Below are 21,224 nucleotides of genomic sequence, written 5' to 3'. Positions count from 1 at the left end.
TTATTGTTAAACATAGTCACCCTATTGTACTACCAAATACTACATTTTATTCATTCTATTTGTGTTTTTATATCCATTAACCATCCCCCTCTTTATTACCCTTTCACACTACCCTTCCTCTGGTAACTATCATTCTACTCTATCTCCAAAAGTTCATTTATTTTTTAGGTTCCCACATATGAGTGAGAACATGTGATATTTGTCTTTCTGTGCCTGCCATATTTCACTCAACACAATGCCCTCCAGTTCCATCTATGCCATTGTGAATAACAGAACTTCATTTCCTTTTATGGCTGAATAATATTCCACTGTGTGCATGTACCACATATTCTTTATCAATTCATCCATCGATGGATATTTAGGTTGATTCCATATCTTGGCTATTGTGAAGAGTGCTGCAATAAACATGGGAATGCAGCTACCTCTTCAATATATTGATTTCCTTTCTTTTGGATGTATACCCAGCAGTGGGACTGCTGAATTTTATGGTAGTTTTATTGTTAGTTTTGTGAAGAACCTCCACACTGTTTTACATAGTAGCTATGTTAATTTACATTTCTGCCAACAGTGTATGAGGTTTCTGCTCTCTCCCCATCCTGGCCAGCATTCATTATTGCCTATCTTTTGGATGAAAGCCATCTTAACTGGGGTAAGATGCTATCACATTGTGGTTTTCATTTGTAGTTCTCCAATATTAGTGATGTTGAGCATTTTTTTCATATAACTGTTGGCCACTTGTCTGTCTTCTTTTGAGAAATATCTATTCAGATCTTTTGCCCATTTTAAATCAGACTATTTCCTATTAAATTGTTTGAGCTCCTTCTATATTCTAGTTTTTAATCCTTTGTCAGATGGGTATTTTGTATATTTCCTCCCATTCTGTAGGTTATGTCTTCACTTTGTTGATTGTTTCCTTTGCTGTGCACAAGCTTTTTAGCTTGATGTGATCCCATTTGTCCATTCTTGCTTTGGTTGCCTGTGCTTTTGAGGTTTTACTCAAGAAATCTTTGCCCAGATCAATGTTCTGGAGTGTTTACCCAATGTTTTCTTCTAGCTATTTTACACTTTTAGGTCTTAGATTTATGTTTTTAATCCATTTTTGATTGATGTATGATGGAGAGAGATAGGGATCTAGTTTCATTCTTCTGCATATTGATAACTAGTTTTCCAGCATCACTTATCGAAGAGACTGTCCTTTCCCTAGTATATGTTCTTGGTACCTTTGTCAAAAATAAGTTGACTGCAAATACATGAATTTATTGCTGGGTTCTTCATTCAGTTCAATTGTTCTATGTGTCTGTTTTTCATGCTAACACCTTGCTATTTTGACTCCTATAGTTTTGCAGTATAATTTGAAGTCAGATAATGTGGTTTCTCCACCTTTGTTCTTTTCGCTCAGGATGGCTTTGGCTATTCTGGATCTTTTGTGGTTCCACATAAATTTTAGGATTGTTTTTTCTATTTCTGTGAAGAATGCCATTGATATTGTGAGAAGGATTGCATTTAATTTGTAGATTGCTTTAGGCGGTATGAACACTTTTAATAATATTGATTCTTCCAACCCATAAACATGGCATATTTTCCATTTTTTGTGTGCGTTTGCTTCAGTTTTTTCACCAATGTTTTATAGTTTTCATTGTAGAAATCTTTCACTTCTTTGGTTATGTTTATTCCTAGGTATTTTATTTTATTTGTAGCTACTGTAAATGGGATTACTTTTTTGATTTCTTTTTCAGATTGTTTGCTGGTGGCATAAAGAAATGCTACTGATTTTTGTATGTTGATTTTGTATCCTGCAGTTTTACTGAATTTGTTTATCAGTTCTGACAGTTTTTTGGTGGAGTCTTTAGATATTTTTAAAATTTCAGATCATATCATCTGCAAACAAGGATAATTTGACTTTTTCCTTTTCAATTTGGATGTCATCTATTTCTTTCTCTTGTCTAATTGCTCTAATACTTCTATTTCTATGTTGAAAAAAAGAGGTGAAAGTGAGCATCCTTGTCATGTTTCAGATCTTAGAGAAAAGGCTTTCAGTTTCCGCATTCAGTACGATACTTGTTGTGAGTGTGTCATACATGGTTTCTGTCATGTTGAATATGTTCCTTCTATGTCCAATTTTTTGAGAGATTTTATCATAAAAGAATGTTGCATTTTATCAAATGCTTTTTTGGTATCTATTGAAATGATCATATGGTTTTTGTCCTCCATAGTGTTGATATGACATACACCATTGATTGATTCGCATATGTTGAACTATCCTTGCATCCCAGAAATAATGATCCCACTTGATCATAATGAATTATCTTTTTAATGTGTTGTTGAATTTGGTTTTCTAGTATTTTGTTAGAGGTTTTTGCATCTATGCTAATCAGGGATATTGGCCTGTAGTTTTTCTTTTTTTGTTGTGTCTTTGTCTGGTTTTGGTTTTGGGATTATACGGACCTTGTGGTATAAGTCTGGAAGTATTCCTTCCTCTTTGATTTTTTTGGAACAATTTGAGTAGAATTAATATTAGTTCTTCTTTAAGTGTTTGGTAGAATTCAGCAGTAAAGCCATCAGGTCCTGGACTTTTCTTTGATGAAAGACTTTTTATTACTGCTTTTATCTCATTATTTGTTGCTGGTATATTTGGCTTTTGGATTTCTTCATGGTTCTATCTTGGTAGGTTATAGGTGTCTAGAAATTTATCCATTTCTTCTAGGATTTCTAATTTATTGTCATACAGTTGCTCATAACAGTCTCTAATGATCATCTGAATTTCTGTTGTATCAGTTGTAATGTCTCCCTTTTTGTCTCTTGTTTTATTTGAGTCACTCTCCTTTTCTAGTCAGATTAAAGGTTAGTTGATTTTGTTTATCTGTTCAAGAAAGCAATTTTTCATTGATCTTTTGTGTTTTTTTTTTCATTCATTTCTGCTCTGATCTTTGTTATTCCTACCTTCTACTAATTTGGGGTTTGGTTTACTTTTGCTCTTCTAGGTCTTTGAGATACATTAGTAGATTGTTTATTTGAAGATTTTCTACTTTTCTGATATAGGATTTCATTACTTTAAATTTCTCTCTTAACACTGCTTTTGATATATTCCATAGGTTTTGGTATGTTCTGTTTCCGTTTTCATTTGTTTTAAGAAATTTAAAAAAAAAAAAAAACTTAAAAATCAGCACTTAAAAAAAACTTAATCAGCACTAGGGGGCAACCCAAGAGTACTGCAGACTCCTAGATACACTGCTTTGATGGAATTGGGTAAGATAATGAAGAATCCCTGAGCTACCAGACAAAATCTCTAGCTCTCCTCTCTCTCTTTCTCCCAATCAGAAGGATAGTCTCCATTATGGGCTGCCTGGAACTAGGGGAGAAGTGATGCAAGCACTCCCATGGCCTGCATAGCTGGCACTATACTGGGTCACACCTGAAGCCAGCATAGTATTGGGTCTTGTCCTGGGTCTCTGAATCCTCCTGCTTGGCTCCGCTAGGGCTGAGAGGTGGTCCTATTCTTTCTTGAAGAATATACGAATATACCCACCCAATACCTTGATCATACCAGGTTTCCCTTAGCAAGGCATAATATCAAACAAGGCCTAAATAAAGAGTTACTCTATGCTAATGCACAGGGTGTTTGTATGAGTTTCCTACTGGTGCTGTAACAAAGTACCACAATCTTAGTGACTTAAAACAACACAAATTTATATGTTACAATTATGGAGGTCAAAAGTTTGAAATGGGTCAATAGGGCTGTGTTCTCTCTAGAGGCTCTAGGGGAGAATTCATTTCCTTGCCTTTTCTAGTTTCTACAGGTTGTCTGCCTTCCTTGGCAGACAAGAGAGGATCATTGCTCATATGATAACAATAGCATATTATTAATTAAATGCCATGGACCTGAGATTCTAAGAGAGAGCATAAAAGCAAGAATAGTCAACAAAGTGGGGAGTGGAACAGAGAGAGAGAAAGAAGGCAGTCAAATATTTCTGCAAGAGAGATAAGGTTAAAAAAAAAAAAATTAAAGCCATAACCAGGAATTCAGACCAGTACCTATCTGCTGATCCTAACAGTAACTACCAGTTACATTTCCAGCAGTTACTCAAAGGCAGATATTCAGATTCCCTCCCAATTAAACTCCCTTCCCCTACACGGAGAATTCTAAGACCTAGTGCCAGATTCCAGGCCCTAGAAAGCACTGGTTCTTGACTTAGCTATACGTCGGAATAACCGGGGAGCTTTAAAAGAAATTGATATTTAGATCCACTCTGCAAGATTGTGAATTTTAGGGTATGCTTGGGGACTTAGGCTTTTTAAAGTTCCCAGGTGATTTAAATAGGCAGCAAAGCTCAAGAACCACTGGGCCAGAGAATGGATTTGAGAGACAGCCCTCACTTCAAGGTCTACGTTTCTAACACTGCTTCCAACTGAAGAGGTTAAGGGGCTTCAGGGGGAGAGGATATTCTTTGTCTTTCACTCAGATTTATTTTATATTCTATCTTCTCTTTCATTCACATATTTGTTCATTCACTCATCTATGGGTCATACACTACTCCAGGCTCTTTAAAGACAGGCTGTGCAACATATATACTCTCCCACCTCCTCTTCCTAAAAGGAGACTAGACATGAAACAATATGTCACAGATAACCATAAAATTACAAAGTAGTATTCAAAGCAATTCTCTTTGAATACAGTCAAAATACTTTTTTAAAAAGCAAAAATCTGGGTTAAAGTTGATTGTGAGATGACAAAAGAAAACCATGCCTTAAAGTAATAATAGCGGGTAATACCTAGAATGTTGTTTATTGCTTATTGTCTGCATTATAAGAGATACCTACACTGGTAGACTGGTAAATGTTAATAAGCAGCTCTCCAAGTTAAAAAGGAAGACCTTGCTTTGTAATGTTTGCTAATTTTCTGATGTAAATACTCCTGCCAGAGCCAATTTCAAAACTACCAACACAATATCAGTGAATGTGGAGTTCAGAAGAGAGGTACACAATCAGCTCTCATGGGCTGGTACAAAGTAGCACAAGCATGCCATTGGCTATCTGATAAAGTTCAAATAAACGATAACTGAAAAGAATTCCAACTTGTATACATATTTTATTTATTTATTTTTGTTTTGTTATCTCCTCTATTATTTCTTTGTTTCTGAATCATTTTCTTTTTTCTTCTTTTTTTTTTTGTTAACTTTAAGTTCTAGGGTGCATGTGCACAACGTGCATGTTTGTTACATATGTATACATGTGCCATGCTGGTGTGCTGCACCCATTAACTCATCATTTACATTAGGCATTATCTCCTAATGCTATCCCTCCCTCCCCCCTCCCCACATTAGGACCCGGTGTGTGATGTTCCCCTTCCTGTGTCCAAGTGATCTCATTGTTCAATTCCCACCTATGAGTGAGAAGATGCAGTATTTGGTTTTCTGTTCTTGCGATAGTTTGCTGAGAATGATGGTTTCCAGCTGCATCCGTGTCCCTACAAAGGACACGAACTCATCCTTTTTTATGGCTGCATAGTATTCCATGGTGTATATGTGCCACATTTTCTTAATCCAGTCTGTCACTGATGGACATTTGGGTTGATTCCAAGTCTTTGCTATTGTGAATAGTGCCTCAATAAACATACGTGTGCACGTGTCTTTAGAGCAGCATGACTTACAATCCTTTGGGTGTATCCCCAGTAATGGGATGGCTGGTCAAATGGTATTTCTAGTTCTAGATCCTTGAGGAATCGTCACACTGTTTTCCACAATGGTTGAACTAGTTTACAGTCCCACCAACAGTGTAAAAGTGTTCCTATTTCTCCACATCCTCTCCAGCACCTGTTGTTTCCTGATTTTTGAATGATTGCCATTCTAACTGGTGTGAGATGGTATCTCATTGTGGTTTTGATTTGCATTTCTCTGATGGCCAGTGATGATGGGCATTTTTTCATGTGTCTGTTGGCTGTATGAATGTCTTCTTTTGAGAACTGTCTGTTCATATCCTTTGCCCACTTTTTGATGGGGTTGTTTGTTTTTTTCTTGTAAATTTGATTGAGTTCTTTATAGGTTCTGGATATTAGCCCTTTGTCAGATGAGTAGATTACAAAAATTTTCTCCCATTCTGTAGGTTGCCTGTTCACTCTGATGGTAGTTTCTTTTGCTGTGCAGAAGCTCTTTAGTTTAATTAGATCCCATTTGTCAATTTTGGCTTTTGTTGCCATTGCTTTCATGCCTATATCCTGAATGGTATTCCCTAGGTTTTCTTCCAGGTTTTTTATGGTTTTAGGTCTAACATTTAAGTCTCTAATCCATCTTGAATTAATTTTCATATAAGGAGTAAGGAAAGAATCCAGTTTCAGCTTTCTACTTATGGCTAGCCAATTTTCCCAGCACCATTTATTATATAGGGAATCCTTTCCCCATTTCTTGTTTTTGTCAGGTTTGTCAAAGACCAGATGGCTGTAGATGTGTGGTATTATTTCTGAGGACTCTGTTCTGTTCCATTGGTCTATATCTCTGTTTTGGTACCAGTACCATGCTGTTTTGGTTACTGTAGCCTTGTAGTATAGTTTGAAGTCAGGTAGCATGATGTCTCCAGCTTTGTTCTTTTGGCTTAGGATTGTCTCCGCAATGCGGGGTCTTTTTTGGTTCCATATGAACTTCAAAGCAGTTTTTTCCAATTCTGTGAAGAAATTCATTGGTAGCTTAATGGTGATGGTATTGAATCTATAAATTACCTTGGGCAGTATGGCCATTTTCACAATATTGATTCTTCCTATCCATGAGCATGGTATGTTCTTCCATTTGTTTGTGTCCTCTTTTATTTCACTGAGCAGTGGTTTGTAGCTCTCCTTGAAGAGGTCCTTTACATCCCTTGTTGGTTGGATTCCTAGGTATTTTATTCTCTTTGAAGCTATTGTGAATGGGAGTTCATTCATGATTTGGCTCTCTGTTTGTCTGTTACTGGTGTATAAGAATGCTTGTGATTTTGGAATCCTCCCTAACTCATTTTACGAGGCCAACATCATCCTGATACCAAAGCCTGACAGAGATACAACAAAAAAAGAGAATTTTAGACCAATATCCTTGATGAACATCAATGTGAAAATCCTCAATAAAATACTGGCAAACCAAATCCAGCAGCACATCAAAAAGCTTATCCACTGTGATCGAGTGGGCTTCATCCCTGGGATGCAAGGCTGGTTCAACATACGCAAATCAATAAACGTAATCCAGCATATAAACAGAACCAAAGACAAAAACCACATGATTATCTCAATGGATGCAGAAAAGGCCTTTGACAAAATTCAACAGCCCTTCATGCTAAAAACTCTCAATAAATTCGGTATTGATGGAATGTATCTCAAAATAATAAGAGCTATTTATGACAAACCCACAGCCAATATCATACTGAATGGGCAAAAACTGGAAGCATTCCCTTTGAAAACTGGCACAAGACAGGGATACCCTCTCTCACCACTCTTATTCAACATAGTGTTGGAAGTTCTGGCTAGGGCAATCAGGCAAGAGAAAGAAATCAAGGGTATTCAGTTAGGAAAGAAGAAGTCAAATTGTCCCTGTTTGCAGATGACATGATTGTATATTTAGAAAACCCCATTGTCTCAGCCCAAAATCTCCTTAAGCTGATAAGCAACTTTAGCAAAGTCTCAGGATACTGAATCATTTTCTTTATTCTTGACAGAATAGTTGGGAAGGGAAGTTCGTGTTTTATAAATGACTCATCTTTCATCTCTTTCCCTGTACTGCTCTCATAAACTTGTGGTGTTCTGCCACAGCATGAAATTGCCTCTTTACTCTTTCCCACTCTATCTCTTCTTTTGTCCTTGTTTATGACATAAGCTTGCCAGAAATGTCCTTGGTCATGGCTGAGCCACACTGATCACAATGTTCTAAGTTATAAAACTAATTTCTACTCTAGGAACATTTCCTGAGCAGTTACTATGTACTAGGTACTGATCTCATAAGCATTAACACCATCAACTCATAGACTCTCTTGGCAACACTAAAAGATAGGTGGTATTATTATTTCCGCTTGCATGAGGGATAAATGGGGAATAAAGTAACTTGTCCAGGGTCATTTGTGTATACAGTAAGGGATGAAGACAAATAGTCTGGCTCCAGAGTCTGTGTTTGTAACCCCTATGGAAATGCATCCCCCAAATCCCAAGTTTTCTATAATTAGTGTAGAGAACAGGCCTTACAAAAGAAGTAAGTATTCAGGGTGTTTCAATGGTTTGGAAGCATCAGTGTGATCTCTTTTAAATTACTTCATTACCTGCCAGATTAATAGAACTCTATTCTCTACCTGTACATACATTTAGGTTTGGAAGACAGCTGATGTGGTGGTTATTACGTCAACTTGATTGGATCAAAGGATGCAAAGTATTGATTCTGGGTGTGTTTGTGAGGGTGTTGCCAAAGGGGATTAACATTTAAGTCAGTGGGCTGGGAAAGGCAGACACACCCTTAATCTGGTGGGCACCATCTAATCAGCTGCCAGTGAATATAAAGCAGGCAGAAAAATGTGAAAAGGCAAGACTGGCCCAGTCTCCCAGCCTGCATCTTTCTCCCATGCTGGATGCTTCCTGCCCTCGAACACTGGACTCCAAGTCCTTCAGTTTTGAGACTCGGACTGGCTCTCCTTTCTCTCAAGCTTGCAGATAGCCTATTGTGAGACCTTGTGATTGTGTAAGTTAATACTTAGTAAATGTGTATATATATATGTGTATATATGTATATATATATGGGAGTATATATGTATATATAGGAGTGCGTGTGTGTATATGTGTGTGTGTATATATGGGAGTATATATATAGGAGTGTGTGTGTGTATATGTGTGTGTGTGTGTGTATGTGTGTGTGTGTGTGTATATATATCCTATTAGTTCTGTCCCTCTAGGGAACCCTGACTAATACAGCTTATTATCACAATTTTCCTTCTTTTCCATATCTCATCTCTGTAATTTGCATGTGACCCTGCTCCTTTCTCACCTCGTTTTTCTAAACACCATTTTTTTTTTTCAAATCTTACTGGGGTAACATTTTTCAAAAATTTTTTGAGCAACGGAGTTCCTCTATTATGAGTTGGTAATCTCTGCACATAACACAGTCCAAAATTAAAATTTATTATACACAATGAGTACATGACAAATTTGCTTTCGGCAACTGTGTTTAGTGCAGTAACAAAAACAGTCAGAGAGCTATGTAGCCCTAGGCAGAAATCATATATAAGATGATAGTGATTTTCTGCTCAGTCATCACTTACACCTTTTAGTATAACCTGATGTAAAATGGTTTGCCTTTGTCATAGGCTCACCCACATACAGACATTACAAGATGTATAACAAACTTAGTACTTTATTAGAAGCTAACCACGGGTAAATCATTTTTTCAATTAGTTGTGTTCCCTATAAATTGCAAACATCAATTCTTCCAGTTTAGTATCCCAATTCTGAGAGTTGGCTAGAACAAAGCATTATCATTTTGATGGACCAGGATTATGGTACTGCTGAGTTCTGATGGGTTTAATTTTTTTTAGGTCAACTGTGCTCGCCTGGTTCCCCTGGGTAGCCTGACTCCCCTGATAGTATTGGTTTTGACCATGAACATCACACACACTTACCCAAAATTTTACTACAGAAATGCTCTTTGATATTTTCTATTCTGCTGTATTTCCATTTTGTAAAACCGCTAATACTGACTCACCAAATGACTTCATGACTCATTCTTGGGTTGCAACTCCTACTTTGAAATTCACTGCCTCAGTAGTGTTGCCTCTGCTCCAAAATGAAGCTCAAACTCCTTAACACAGCACTAGAAAGCTCTTCAGAATCCGCAGTTTCCCTTTCTTTCCAACTTCATTTCTCACCACATCCCCTCTGAATGCCAAACTCCAGGCATACAAAACTATTCATATTTTCCAAAAAGCTTGTTGTCTCTCCCCAAGAACCTTCCACAACATATACTGTGTGCCGTTCACCCTTGCATCCCTAGGTCAATTAGTCATTTAATAAATGTTAGTTAAATGAGTAAGTGAATGATGCAATGAACAAATGAAAAAAATGCTATGAAAATCTATTCAGAAGAATGTACTGTTACAATAATGTCTCACAGATTTAACTCTGAAAATCCAGCCACATGCTACAGAAAGGAGAAAAAGCCACTCAATTTCCTTAATTATAATTAGAAAAAATTGTAATTTCTGAAACAAGGGTAAATAGTTTCACAAAGACCATATTTACTTTGAGGAAATTTTCACTCATTCTGTTTGAATCAGATGGATCCAGTCTTCAATAAATAAAGCAGACAAGTAAAAGTGATAGTGTATTACATTCTGCACCCTCCTTGCATAATGATGATGTGGAAGTTAAACTTTAGTAGCATAGGGTCCTGATTACTGTAGCAACACTTCTATGATATTATAGGTAATCAGAGAGAGATATGCAGCCACAGTCTACTTGCTAATAAAGAGTGCTCAGTGGTGACCTACCACCACTGGCCAAAATAATCTATCCCGTGTTCCTCAGAAGCAAAAGTGGAACACAGCAATGATATATTTTAGGCCACTGGGTCTCAAACTCCATTGAACACATGGACCACTTGGGGAATTTTGTTAAAAATGCAGATTTTGATTCAGTAGGTCTGTGATGAGGCCTGAGATTATTCTGAAAAAGGTTCCAGGTGACGCTGATGCTACGTGTCCATGGACCAGACTTTAAATAGCAAGAAAAGTTCACAATAGATTGAAGACTTCCTGTTGCTCCTAAGGAACAATATTTCCCAGACTAAACTATTTTTTCACTAGGTAACTAGGCCACAAGTTTGTAGTATGACAACTTGACCTAATGACATGTAGTGCTGGAAGCAAAACCATTTAATAAAAGGTGCGGCCTCTTCCTTCCTTTGCCCACTCCCAACACTGCTCCTGTTCCCTTTTCAAATTACAAAGAACCAGTACTATTTATTCTAAAATAAGATATCTTCCAGTTGCCAGTGAAACAACCACTTTTTATTTACCTCCATATAAGGAACTTTTTAAAAAACCATAACTGCAATTTTCTACAATATTCTATATTGCTGCTACCCAGAGCTAAAACATGTTGAAAGATGTGTGAAAGCCACGCAGAGCCCAAATAGCTCAGTATATAATTCTGGCTTATAAGCCACTCACCTAATGATTTTTGTTAGAGATTTTCTTCAGGTTTTTAAATGAAAGATAAGGAAATCCCATTCTCACAGAGTCAGCTCCCTATCTGTCAGTAACATCTGTAAATCAAAATTTTTCTGACCATAATTGAACAACATGGGTGGTTTTCTTTCAGTTCTCTTTCTTTGTAAAAAGCATTTTTCTATATACCCTTATCCAGGAAGAGGGGGAAAAGGGGGGAGAGGAGACACATGTATGCAGCTGCTCTCACTATAGAGTCTTTCTTTGGCATGTTTAGGTAAGAAAGGCAAAATCCCAGCAAGTTATTTTGTGGACATCAACAAACTGATTCTAAAGTTTATAGGGAGAGGCAAAAGACCAAGAATAACTAACACAAAATTGAAAAAGAAAAATAAAGTTGGAAGGCTGACACTACCCAACTTCAGACTTATTTTAAAGCTACGTTAATCAAGATAGTGTGGTATTGGGGAAAGAACAGATGAATAGATCGATAGAATAGAATAGAGAGCTCAGCAATCACATAAATATAGTAAACTAATCTTTGACAAAGGAGCAAAGACAATAAAATGGAGAAAAGATTGCCTTTTCAACAAATGGCACTGAAACAACTGGACTTCCACATGAAAAATAAAAGAATCTAGACACTACAAGAAAGACCATTTAAAAAGAAGTCTGCCTAGGATAAAAGCAAATCCAATTTAGATAACTAACCATACTTATCTGACATGAAATACCCCTTATTGTTATTGAAATAAACTTGTAAATATATCATGGAGAGCTGTTCTTTCAAAAACTTCAGGCTTTCATGGATAAATGTAAAAGAAACAATTTAACCTCTCTGAGGTCTATGCAAGCCTAGCACATTTTGCATCCTCCAGAGATGTCTTAAAGAAGGAGCCAAAACTAGGCCAGGTGCAGTGGCTCATGCCTGTAATCCCAGCATTTTGGGAGGCCAAGGTGGGCAGATCACGAGGTCAGGAGTTCAAGACCAGCCTGACCAACATGGTGAAACCCCGTCTCTACTAAAGATACAAAAAATTAGCTGGGCGTGGTGGTGCACACCTGTAATCACAGCTACTTGGGAGGCTGAGGCAGGAGTATCACTTGAACCTAGGAGGCAGAGGTTGCGGTGAGCAGAGATCATACCACTGCACTCCAGTCTGGGTGACAGAGCGAGACTCCACCTCAAAAAAAAAAAAAAAAAATATATATATATATATATATACACACACACACACACACACACACGTAACCAGTGTCTCTTTCCCATAAATCACTGTTTGGATTAGGTTCATATTGACACTTAGATTTTGATCCAGTAAAATTCCTCCTCACAAGAATAAATCCTTTATTGTTTGTAGATATTACAGTAAATTTTTTTTTTTTTAACCAAGCGTATAGTTTCATCTGTAGAATAGCTTCATGGTTACCTTTACACTGGAGCCAATACAGACTTCTACGAATATGTACGTGTATTGGGGCCTCTGCATTAGTAGACTTGTGGGCAGGGTGACTTATAGTCAGTGTACAATAGTTCATTTTCACAAAAGTCTATGAGGAAAAGATCATAGCAAATTTTCACTACAGAAATTTGTCTTCCAGGTCTCAAACTAGTACCTGAGTTCGAGGGCTGGTACTGCTAAAGGCACCACTGCACAAACAGGGCCGAAGCAGGTGGTGAAGCATAATTCACTGCAGAAAGTGAAATTCTTCCCCTGTCAATATAACCACTGTGGTTAAAAACCCAACACTGAAGCAGACTGGTTGGGTCAAAGCCTGGCACCCCTATGTCCAGTCTATATGAGCTTGGGCATTTTACTTACTATGAAAAAGTAAGATTTTTTTTTAAAGGCTACAAATTCCATGACTTTCTGCAAGCTCTCTAAAACATGATTTTGCCACTTGCCACATCAAGTGGAGGAATCTGTTTCCCTATTCTTTGAATCTGGGTCAGTGATGTGACTTGCGTTAACACAGAAGTAACGTTTGTGTGACTTTCAATCCTAGGTCTTGAGAGATTCTGATGCTTCTACTCTCTCTCTCTTTTGAAATATGGTGCCTCCACATAAAGAATTCTGGGTATCCTACTGAAAGAGGAAACCATGTGGGACAGAGATGGCCTGTCCCTTGCTGAGGTAAAACAATGAGCCCCCATGAAGTCACCAGATAGATGTAGCACTGAGAGTGAACAAGATGAGACTAGCAGAAGAACTATCCAGATAAGCCAACCTGAAATTGACCTATAGAATCATGAATGATCATTTAATTACCTAAATTTTTTGTGGTTTGTTATGCAGGATAGCTAATCAATACATGAACACCTTGCTAAGCCTTCATTTTCTCATCTGTAAAATGAGGATAATATTATAATATTATGTTTGGCACATAGTAAGCTCTATGTTAAGACTTTGGTATCCATTTTCGTATTATTATTTCCACTTCTTTGCAGTGCACAGCAAGGCGGTAGTGCCCAGGATTGCCCACATCTCAGCAAGCCTGCGCCAGCATCACAGGAAAGTCAAAAGACAATATTCATACACCTGACATCATTGTTTCACAGTCACTCTCACCCTGGTGTCCAAATTGAGGTGCCGTCATGTACATTTTCAGGCTATGAACTAAACAGCAAGAATGTCAGCAATATAACTGGTTGCACATGTTCATAATCAAGGGAGGTTCCGTTGGGGTGGGATGGGGAGTTAGGCACACAGGGGTTGAGAAAAGTTGTCTTAAATTACAAGACAGAGGCAGAGGTCAGTGGGACCGCTTCCTAGGAACATTGGTGTTGCAAAGTTGTGCCTATGGTCTGGGTGGCCTGGAAAGACACATGAGCCTTGAAAGGAACTACAAAATCAGCTTCAGTCCCAGCAATATTTTTTTACCACCACTTTTTCCTCCTCTAGACATGTATTATTGCTTCTGAAATAAACGAAAGCAGCACTCTTATCTGTTTTCTGAGTACAAATGATTAGTTTGAATCCTCATAGTTTGAGCATAAAAGTAATTCTTTTCCTGTAAATTGTACTTATGTGAAATAACTACTTTATAGTATTTTATCATAAATAAGCTATAAGGGACCTGGTTTTTACAGGTGCTTTGTAAAAGTGCATACCAAATATATTTGATATATGACTAACAGTGCAACAAGTTTTTAAAAAATTCTCCAACATCCTTATTGTATATAAAACTATTCTACACACAAATGTAGCTAACACTTTAAGTAGCATAATTTCGAATATGTGAACAACAATTATAGCTTCCTTTCTTTGCATTATCTCTAGGTGCCTGGTCTTTTTGACACCTGGGGTCATTCATTGTCATAGCAACACTGTAAAGTGGGAATAAGGTTTCCTAAGTTTACATATTAGGACACCAAAGCAAAGAGAAATTAAATAGTTATACCACAGTCAAACACTATGTTTGCCAAACTACAATGTTTGCATATTCTTTAATTTATTTATTTATTTTTTTTTGGAGAAAGTAGTAAGGATTTTTATTGTCAAAATAAGAGATCATAATAGAAGACACAAATAAATTAATTCTCATAATTTCAGACTCCAGGGCCCCTCTGTGGAAAGGTCAGCTTCTTACACAGACAAGGTACTATCCAAAACAAAAAATGGGTATTTGAGACCGTGTTCAAGACAATAACTGAACTTGTACACAGTAAGGAGAAATAAAAATGTGGTTTCCCTACTTCCCTCCCTCAGTAAGGTTATGTGTTGCATAAAGGCATGAGGCTCACTTTGGTGAAAAATGCTTTCATACAGAAAATTTTGAATTCATTCACCTCCCGCCACAGACATTCCAGGCCCTGACCTGAACAAGGAAATCAAAATAAGGTAATACTACTGGCTTCATATAAACCTCAAGACTATAATCTAACTGTACCTACCATCTCCCTTACTTTAAAAAAGTTTAAGTCCATTTACCTATATCAAAACAGTAGGTCGAATTTTCTCGCTTAGGAAGCTTTTAACCAAATTGGAGCTAAATTAATCTCACTTTAAAGTGCAAGAAAAGCTCTACTAGACTAGCGTTTGTTCTGTGGCACAGAACGAGGAGATGCCTCCCCTGGCATTGGCCTAAGAGGCCCCACATGAAGAACTGGCTGCAGGACAGTGATCCATTAGGTCTACCAAAAAGCGGGGAGACTCAAGGTTCAGCCTAGAAGCAGGGGTCCCTGCCAAGTCTGGCTTTAACCTGTACCCAGGTCCCAAACAAATCTTGGGTCCCCTAACTGATAAGACTGGAGCACAGCATCAGCCATCAACAGGGCCAGAGTCGTCTCAGTGAGTCAGTGAGCACCTCTACGCCATGATTTGTCCGTGCTCACACGGATAGTGGTAAAGGAATCAAGAAGCCTGGGTTTTGGAACAGCACAAACATTATTTACCCAGTAAGCAGTGATCGAAGTTCTTACCTAGGGTAAATGATGAAAAAATAGGTAATGAGGTCCCTATACACCACTGCTGAGAATATTTAGTCTAACTTTAAAGCAGTACAAAATGGCTTCCTCCACACAACAAGGGCAAGCTTTGTACTAATGTTTCTCAAAAACCAATTATGTCTCCAGCTCTAGCCTCAATTTAACAGGTTTTTTACCTTATTTATTTATTTATTTAGAGACAGAGTCTTGCTTTGTCACCCAGGCTGGAGTGTAATGGCATGCTCTCGGCTCACTGCAGCCTCTGCCTCTTCGGTTCAGGCAATTCTCTTGCCTCAGCCTCCCAAGTAGCTGGGACTACAGGCACCTACCATCATGCCTGGCTAATTTTTGTATTTTTAGTAGAGATGGGGGTTTCACCATGTTGGCCAGGCTGGTCTCAAACTCCTGACCTCAGGTGATCCACCTAACTTGGCCTCCCAAAGTGCTGGGATTACAGGCGTGAGCCACCGCGACCATCTGATTAAGTTTTTAAATATACCTTTCCTATATGAAAGCCAAGGTAAAAGCAGAGTGGGTTGCAAGAAACCTTCTTTACCAGAATCCCTGGAAAGGGCTCTAGAAGCCAGTGAGTGTGAGCACATTCAAGTCACAGGGCTGGAGATTATGGGCCCGTGGTGGCTGTTTCTTCCCTTTCATCATTGGGATGTCCATCTTGGGCAGCTTCAAGGCTGCTGGATCTTCAGCCATTCGGTTGGCCTGGGCACGGATCAGTTCCACTGGAGAGGGTTTCTGGGCTCCTCAGTAGGCCTGGGTGGCAAAACTGCCAGAATCATACTTCTGAAGTGATCTCATTCCAAAGAGGCTCCACTTATCTGACAAGTTGCTGTCCTTATCCTCACTTCCAGAGTCCATGTTGCTAGGATTTGGGCCAGGTAAGGCTGTGGAAGAACCAGAAGTGAACCAGCCCCTGGGTCTCTGCTTAAGTGAAGAGTGAGGGGTGGTGCTTGGGGTGGACTGGGCTGATGCAGGCTGCCTCTCTTCTTTTGTTATCTCTCCACTCTGTAGCTTTAGTTTGTGGAGTGCTTATGCCACTCTAAGGTACCTGGTCTCTTCAGTGGTGAGGCCCTCGTGGAGTGGGTAGCCAGCATCTCTCAGTCCTGCCTGCTGCCCAAAATGCTGAATGCTTTCCTGGGTCTGTTTTGTGATCAGAGAACTCATGATGACATGAGTAGTTTTAGCCTTCACCACTGGGACCTTGTCCACACTGTCAATGGCCGATGACAGGGTCATGGCAGGGAGGGTAGACTGGCCTCTCCTTCCTCCACCTTGGCGAGGAGCTGATACTTGCGCTCTGGAATTACTGGTTTCCAAGGGACGCTGCCCATGTCTGATGGAGGAGGAGTAATGGGTGCAGGGTCCTTGAGAGTATTATCAAAGCTGAGTGCCCAGGGGTATATCCCGAAGGGCAGGGACATCTTGACTAGAGGCCCACTAGCCTCAAGAGCAGGCACTTCTAGTTGTCTTGAAGCCATTGAAAGTCTGGGATCCAGGTGTTTTTCTATATAGAATTCTGAGCTGAGTCCCTGCTACCATGGTGAAATGATGTGATGACTAAGCTGACAGACAGATGTTAATGAGGAACATGGTCTAGCTGCTGCAAATTAGCAAAGCTTCCCAGGAAGAGTCCATCCAGAGGTTCTGTTATCCTGCTGCCGCGCCTGTGGCCCGGAGTCCGGCACTACAAAGGTTCCGAGGACCCACGTCCTCCAGAGGCTTGGCGCAGTCTGGACCCAGTCATGGTGAGAGCGACGGCGACTTCGAAGATCCCCAGGACGCACTAGGCAACACTGCCTGACGTTTGCAGATTTTAAATGCATCTCAATCCCACAGGAAATTGTTTAAAAACGTTAACATATTTTCATACATGTATTCAAGGGGGCTTTAAAATGAGATTGCATAAATGAAAATATGTAAATGCTATATGCTTCATAGAGAAATCAAATGGGAAATAAGAAGAACTAGATATGCATTAATATTTTTGTTAAAATAAAGCTTGATCTAAAACCTTTATCTTTGTCATATTTTCTGCGGCCACATCAACCACTGGGGGGCAGCATCAAACATTATTTTATAACTTCTCTCCTTGGTCTTCTAATAGGGAAAGCTTTAATGCCAGGCCATGGAATTTATAATCTAGTTAATACAAACACTGATAAAGGATGGAACAGGATTAGAACCCAATATTGTTTGATTCCACAATCCATGTTCGTTTTCACAGCATCAAACTTTTTCTCTATCCTTCTATTTCTCCCGGGTTGTAAGAACATGCTGTCTTTTAAGATTTCTATTACCCTGAATAGCCTACAATCTCTCTGATATGACACTAATGTATTTCTCCAAAACCAAGCTACGGGTAGGACTAATTTAGTTTTACAAAGACAGATAAAAACAATAAGCACTTACTTGATTACTTCAGAATTCATCCTTAAGAATCTTTAGTTTTAAGACATAAAAGGAAACAAATAGTATAGCTTCTGCTGAATTTTTCTTAAAGGCACAGACTGAGAGGGAACTGCCAATACCAACTTCTAGAACCCCATTCACTCACCTTTCAATAATTCCTTAGCAGAGAGAGAAGGCATATGTCCACTACTAGAAGGAATTGGCAGCCTGGAAGTTGGTCCACTGGGGAGTATATATTAATAAATGAGATGGGAACAGCAGAGGGAGATCCCAGCACTCCATCCAAGGCAGGAAAGGCAGACAAGGAAGAGCTATTCAGAACGCTGGTTCAGCTTGATCCTGAGAAACCTAGTGCAGGGTTTGGCCTTATGGGGACACATATGATCAGGGAGCTTTAGTCCCTGTAAGTTGACTCACTCCAATAGACATAAATGGCCGACTCTGCTAAACATATCTATCTACCCTGAGTACCTTCCTATGGAAGAACTTCGTGCTAAGCAGACAAGCCTTTCCAAGGCGCTTGGTGGCTAACAGGGTCCCAAGTGTCACTAGTGCAGTTGTTAGCTTGTCACACCTCCATGGATTCAGTTAGTAAGGAGACAATGAGCATCAATGGATTCAGGAAGTTTATTACTTGCACAGACGCCAAAGGCCAGATCAACACAGGAAGACGCTGAGCCTTGAAGGGCAAGATGACTGACAGCATGGGCAATGGGTTGCTCTGCTGGGGAGGAGCAACCCTTAAACCACAGTCGAGCAATTGTACAGATTTATACAAAAGACTGCAGCTGAACCTTAAGTGGGAGCAAGGTGGGAAGTCTTACACTCAACTGAAACCAAATGGGAGACAGATGAGAGAAAGTCAGTCTCCCACAAGACAGGGATAAGAAACTGCCTCACAGTGGCTCCTCAATAGGCTTTTCTCCCTGCTGAAGGAGGCATCTCCAGGTCTTTGAATAGGAGTGACGATGGCGCTCCCTGAGGTGCATGATTAGTTCTATGGGTAAGACAGCAAGGCCAAACTGGCTAGAATCCTTCCAGAATTTTCTGCAGCTACCAGGAAGTTCTCTCTCTTATTTCCTGAGATAAAAAGTTTTATTTTTTATTCCAGAATTTTTATTGTGGTAAAATATATATAACATAAAACTTATGATTTTAGCCATTTTTAAGTGTATGATTCAGTGGCATTAATCACATTCATAGTCTCATGCAGTGATCACCACTATCTGTTTCAAAAACTTTTTCATAACCCCAAACAGAAATTTAAGCATCGAGCAATAACTCCCCACTCTGCCCTCCCCATACCCCCTGGTAACACTAGTATCTTTTCTGTTTCTATGACTTTGCCTATTCTAAATAGTTCATATAAGTAGAATCACACAATATTTGTCCTTTTGTGTCCGGCTTATTTCACTGAGCATAATGCTTTCAAAGTTCATCCACATTGTAGTATCAGAACTTCCTTCCCTTTCATGGCTGAGTAATATTCCACTATGTGTATACACAGCATATTTTGTATATCCATTTGTCCATCAATGGACCCTTGGGTTGAGACAGGGAGTTTTAAAGAAAATGTAAGCTTATAGCTCCTGGGGTCAACTTTCACACTTGGGCAAAAGACAGCTCAAGAATGAAACCACAACACAGAGGGAAGTGAATCTGGCCACAGAGAGGGAAGACTGTCATTGTTGAAGACTTTAATCCATTTATGCCTAAAACCAGCCCTAACTTTGAGCTTTTCAGTTGCAGAAGTAGAATAGCCCCTTTTTTTTCTTAAGATAGTTTAAGTTGGGCTTCTCTCCCTATAAACAAGAATCCTAATAAATCAACCACTTGAAAAGAATAGTTATGTTTTAGAAAAGCAAACTAAAAAGGGCATTCATTTTATGCCTCCTAAGTGCACAGTGAAATGTTTAAAACTTTCTTACTGCTAAATCCTTTCCTGTCATTATTTTAAATGTAAACTGCTCTTGTCCTAAGTGGAGAGAATCTTTTACATAAATCCTATTGCTGTTACTGCCACTCTCCCACCTACCAAGAAAATTTAGCGACCTACAGTATCTTTTCTTCTCAAAGTGTGCACATAACGGATTCTAGGAAAGATCAACCAGAGGCTGGTCCATAGCATAATTCCTGACTTTACTTCCAAACTGCTGTTGCTGTTGGGCCTCTGTTTAATTTACATCTTTTTTTAATACTTCCTTATTTTAAATAAGGAAGTTCTTCATCAACAGCTTTTATCATTTCTGTTGACTTTTTAAGCCCCACAATACTGTTGATTTTACACCAATCTTACCATATGTAAATTTCCCCAGGAACTCTAAAATTTCTGAAATGTCATAGAAAAAAAATTATATAACAAATGTAACTGATGTTTTCTAGTCACTGATTGAATAATAAAATGGGACTGAAGAAGTTCCAGGTTAAGCTCTCTGTTCTAAATTGGCCCTCAAAATTAAGATCTTTTCACTAAATGAAGTTCAACAACCTCCTTTAATTCATTTCACAATGTATCAGCTCTCAATCTCTAAAAACACACCCTAACATTTCATGTTGTGTACAGTGAGTGCTTTCTTTCTCTCCCTCCTTTCCTTCCAGTTACATCCTTTCATTTTTCATATAAAATCATACGCAAAACTCTAATTCTTAAAAAGAGAGACAGGACCTGTTATGATGAAGCTTGGAGCTTCGCCTCCTACCATTCTATTACCCGCCCACATCCGCTACTGTGGCCCTGGGCAAAACAGACTGAAAAACCTTTGTGGTGAGGTGTGCTAATTTATAACTAAAGTTCTATTCTCCAGGCAAGAGAATAATTCTTCTTGTATTTCTTTGTATGGCTTATATCCCAAACTTTTCACCATTTTTGACTCCTTTCCAAATTCATCTTGAAAGACTCTAAAAACGTCAACGGCTTTAGTAAAGATGCAATAGGCTGCAGAAAATGGAAGAATTGCCTCTGAGCTCCTTGTTGGACTCCAGTTAAGATAATCTGCTTTTGCATTTTCTAAGCATTCTGACTGCCATTGCTATTTTTTAAATACATAATAGCTACATTGAGCTGGTACATGGGGTAGGCACTGCACTTTTTTAAAAAAACACATCTATTATTTCTTTTAGTCTTCATATCAGCCTGAGTTCTGGAGCTGTCAGCATTTATACTACCTCAATGGCTATAAATCTTGGCTGCAAATTATAACTTTTTTAACTT

The 21,224-nt window shown here is 38.7% G+C and overlaps 1 protein-coding gene and 1 pseudogene across 1 annotated transcript in view; both read right to left on the bottom strand.

Annotated features, from left to right (window-relative positions):
- The window catches only part of LOC105486156 (pyroglutamylated RFamide peptide receptor), a 55,715-nt gene that overhangs the window by 28,307 nt on the left and 6,184 nt on the right, over nucleotides 1-21,224 (bottom strand). The gene's annotated exons all lie outside the window — the stretch shown is intronic.
- Nucleotides 16,166-17,160, bottom strand: LOC105486155 (putative monooxygenase p33MONOX pseudogene; annotated as a pseudogene).

The sequence above is a fragment of the Macaca nemestrina genome, chromosome 3 (assembly GCF_043159975.1).
Source record: "Macaca nemestrina isolate mMacNem1 chromosome 3, mMacNem.hap1, whole genome shotgun sequence".
Lineage (NCBI taxonomy): Eukaryota > Metazoa > Chordata > Mammalia > Primates > Cercopithecidae > Macaca > Macaca nemestrina.
Note: the sequence above shows the minus strand (reverse complement) of the source record. Positions and strands in the feature narration are given on the sequence as shown.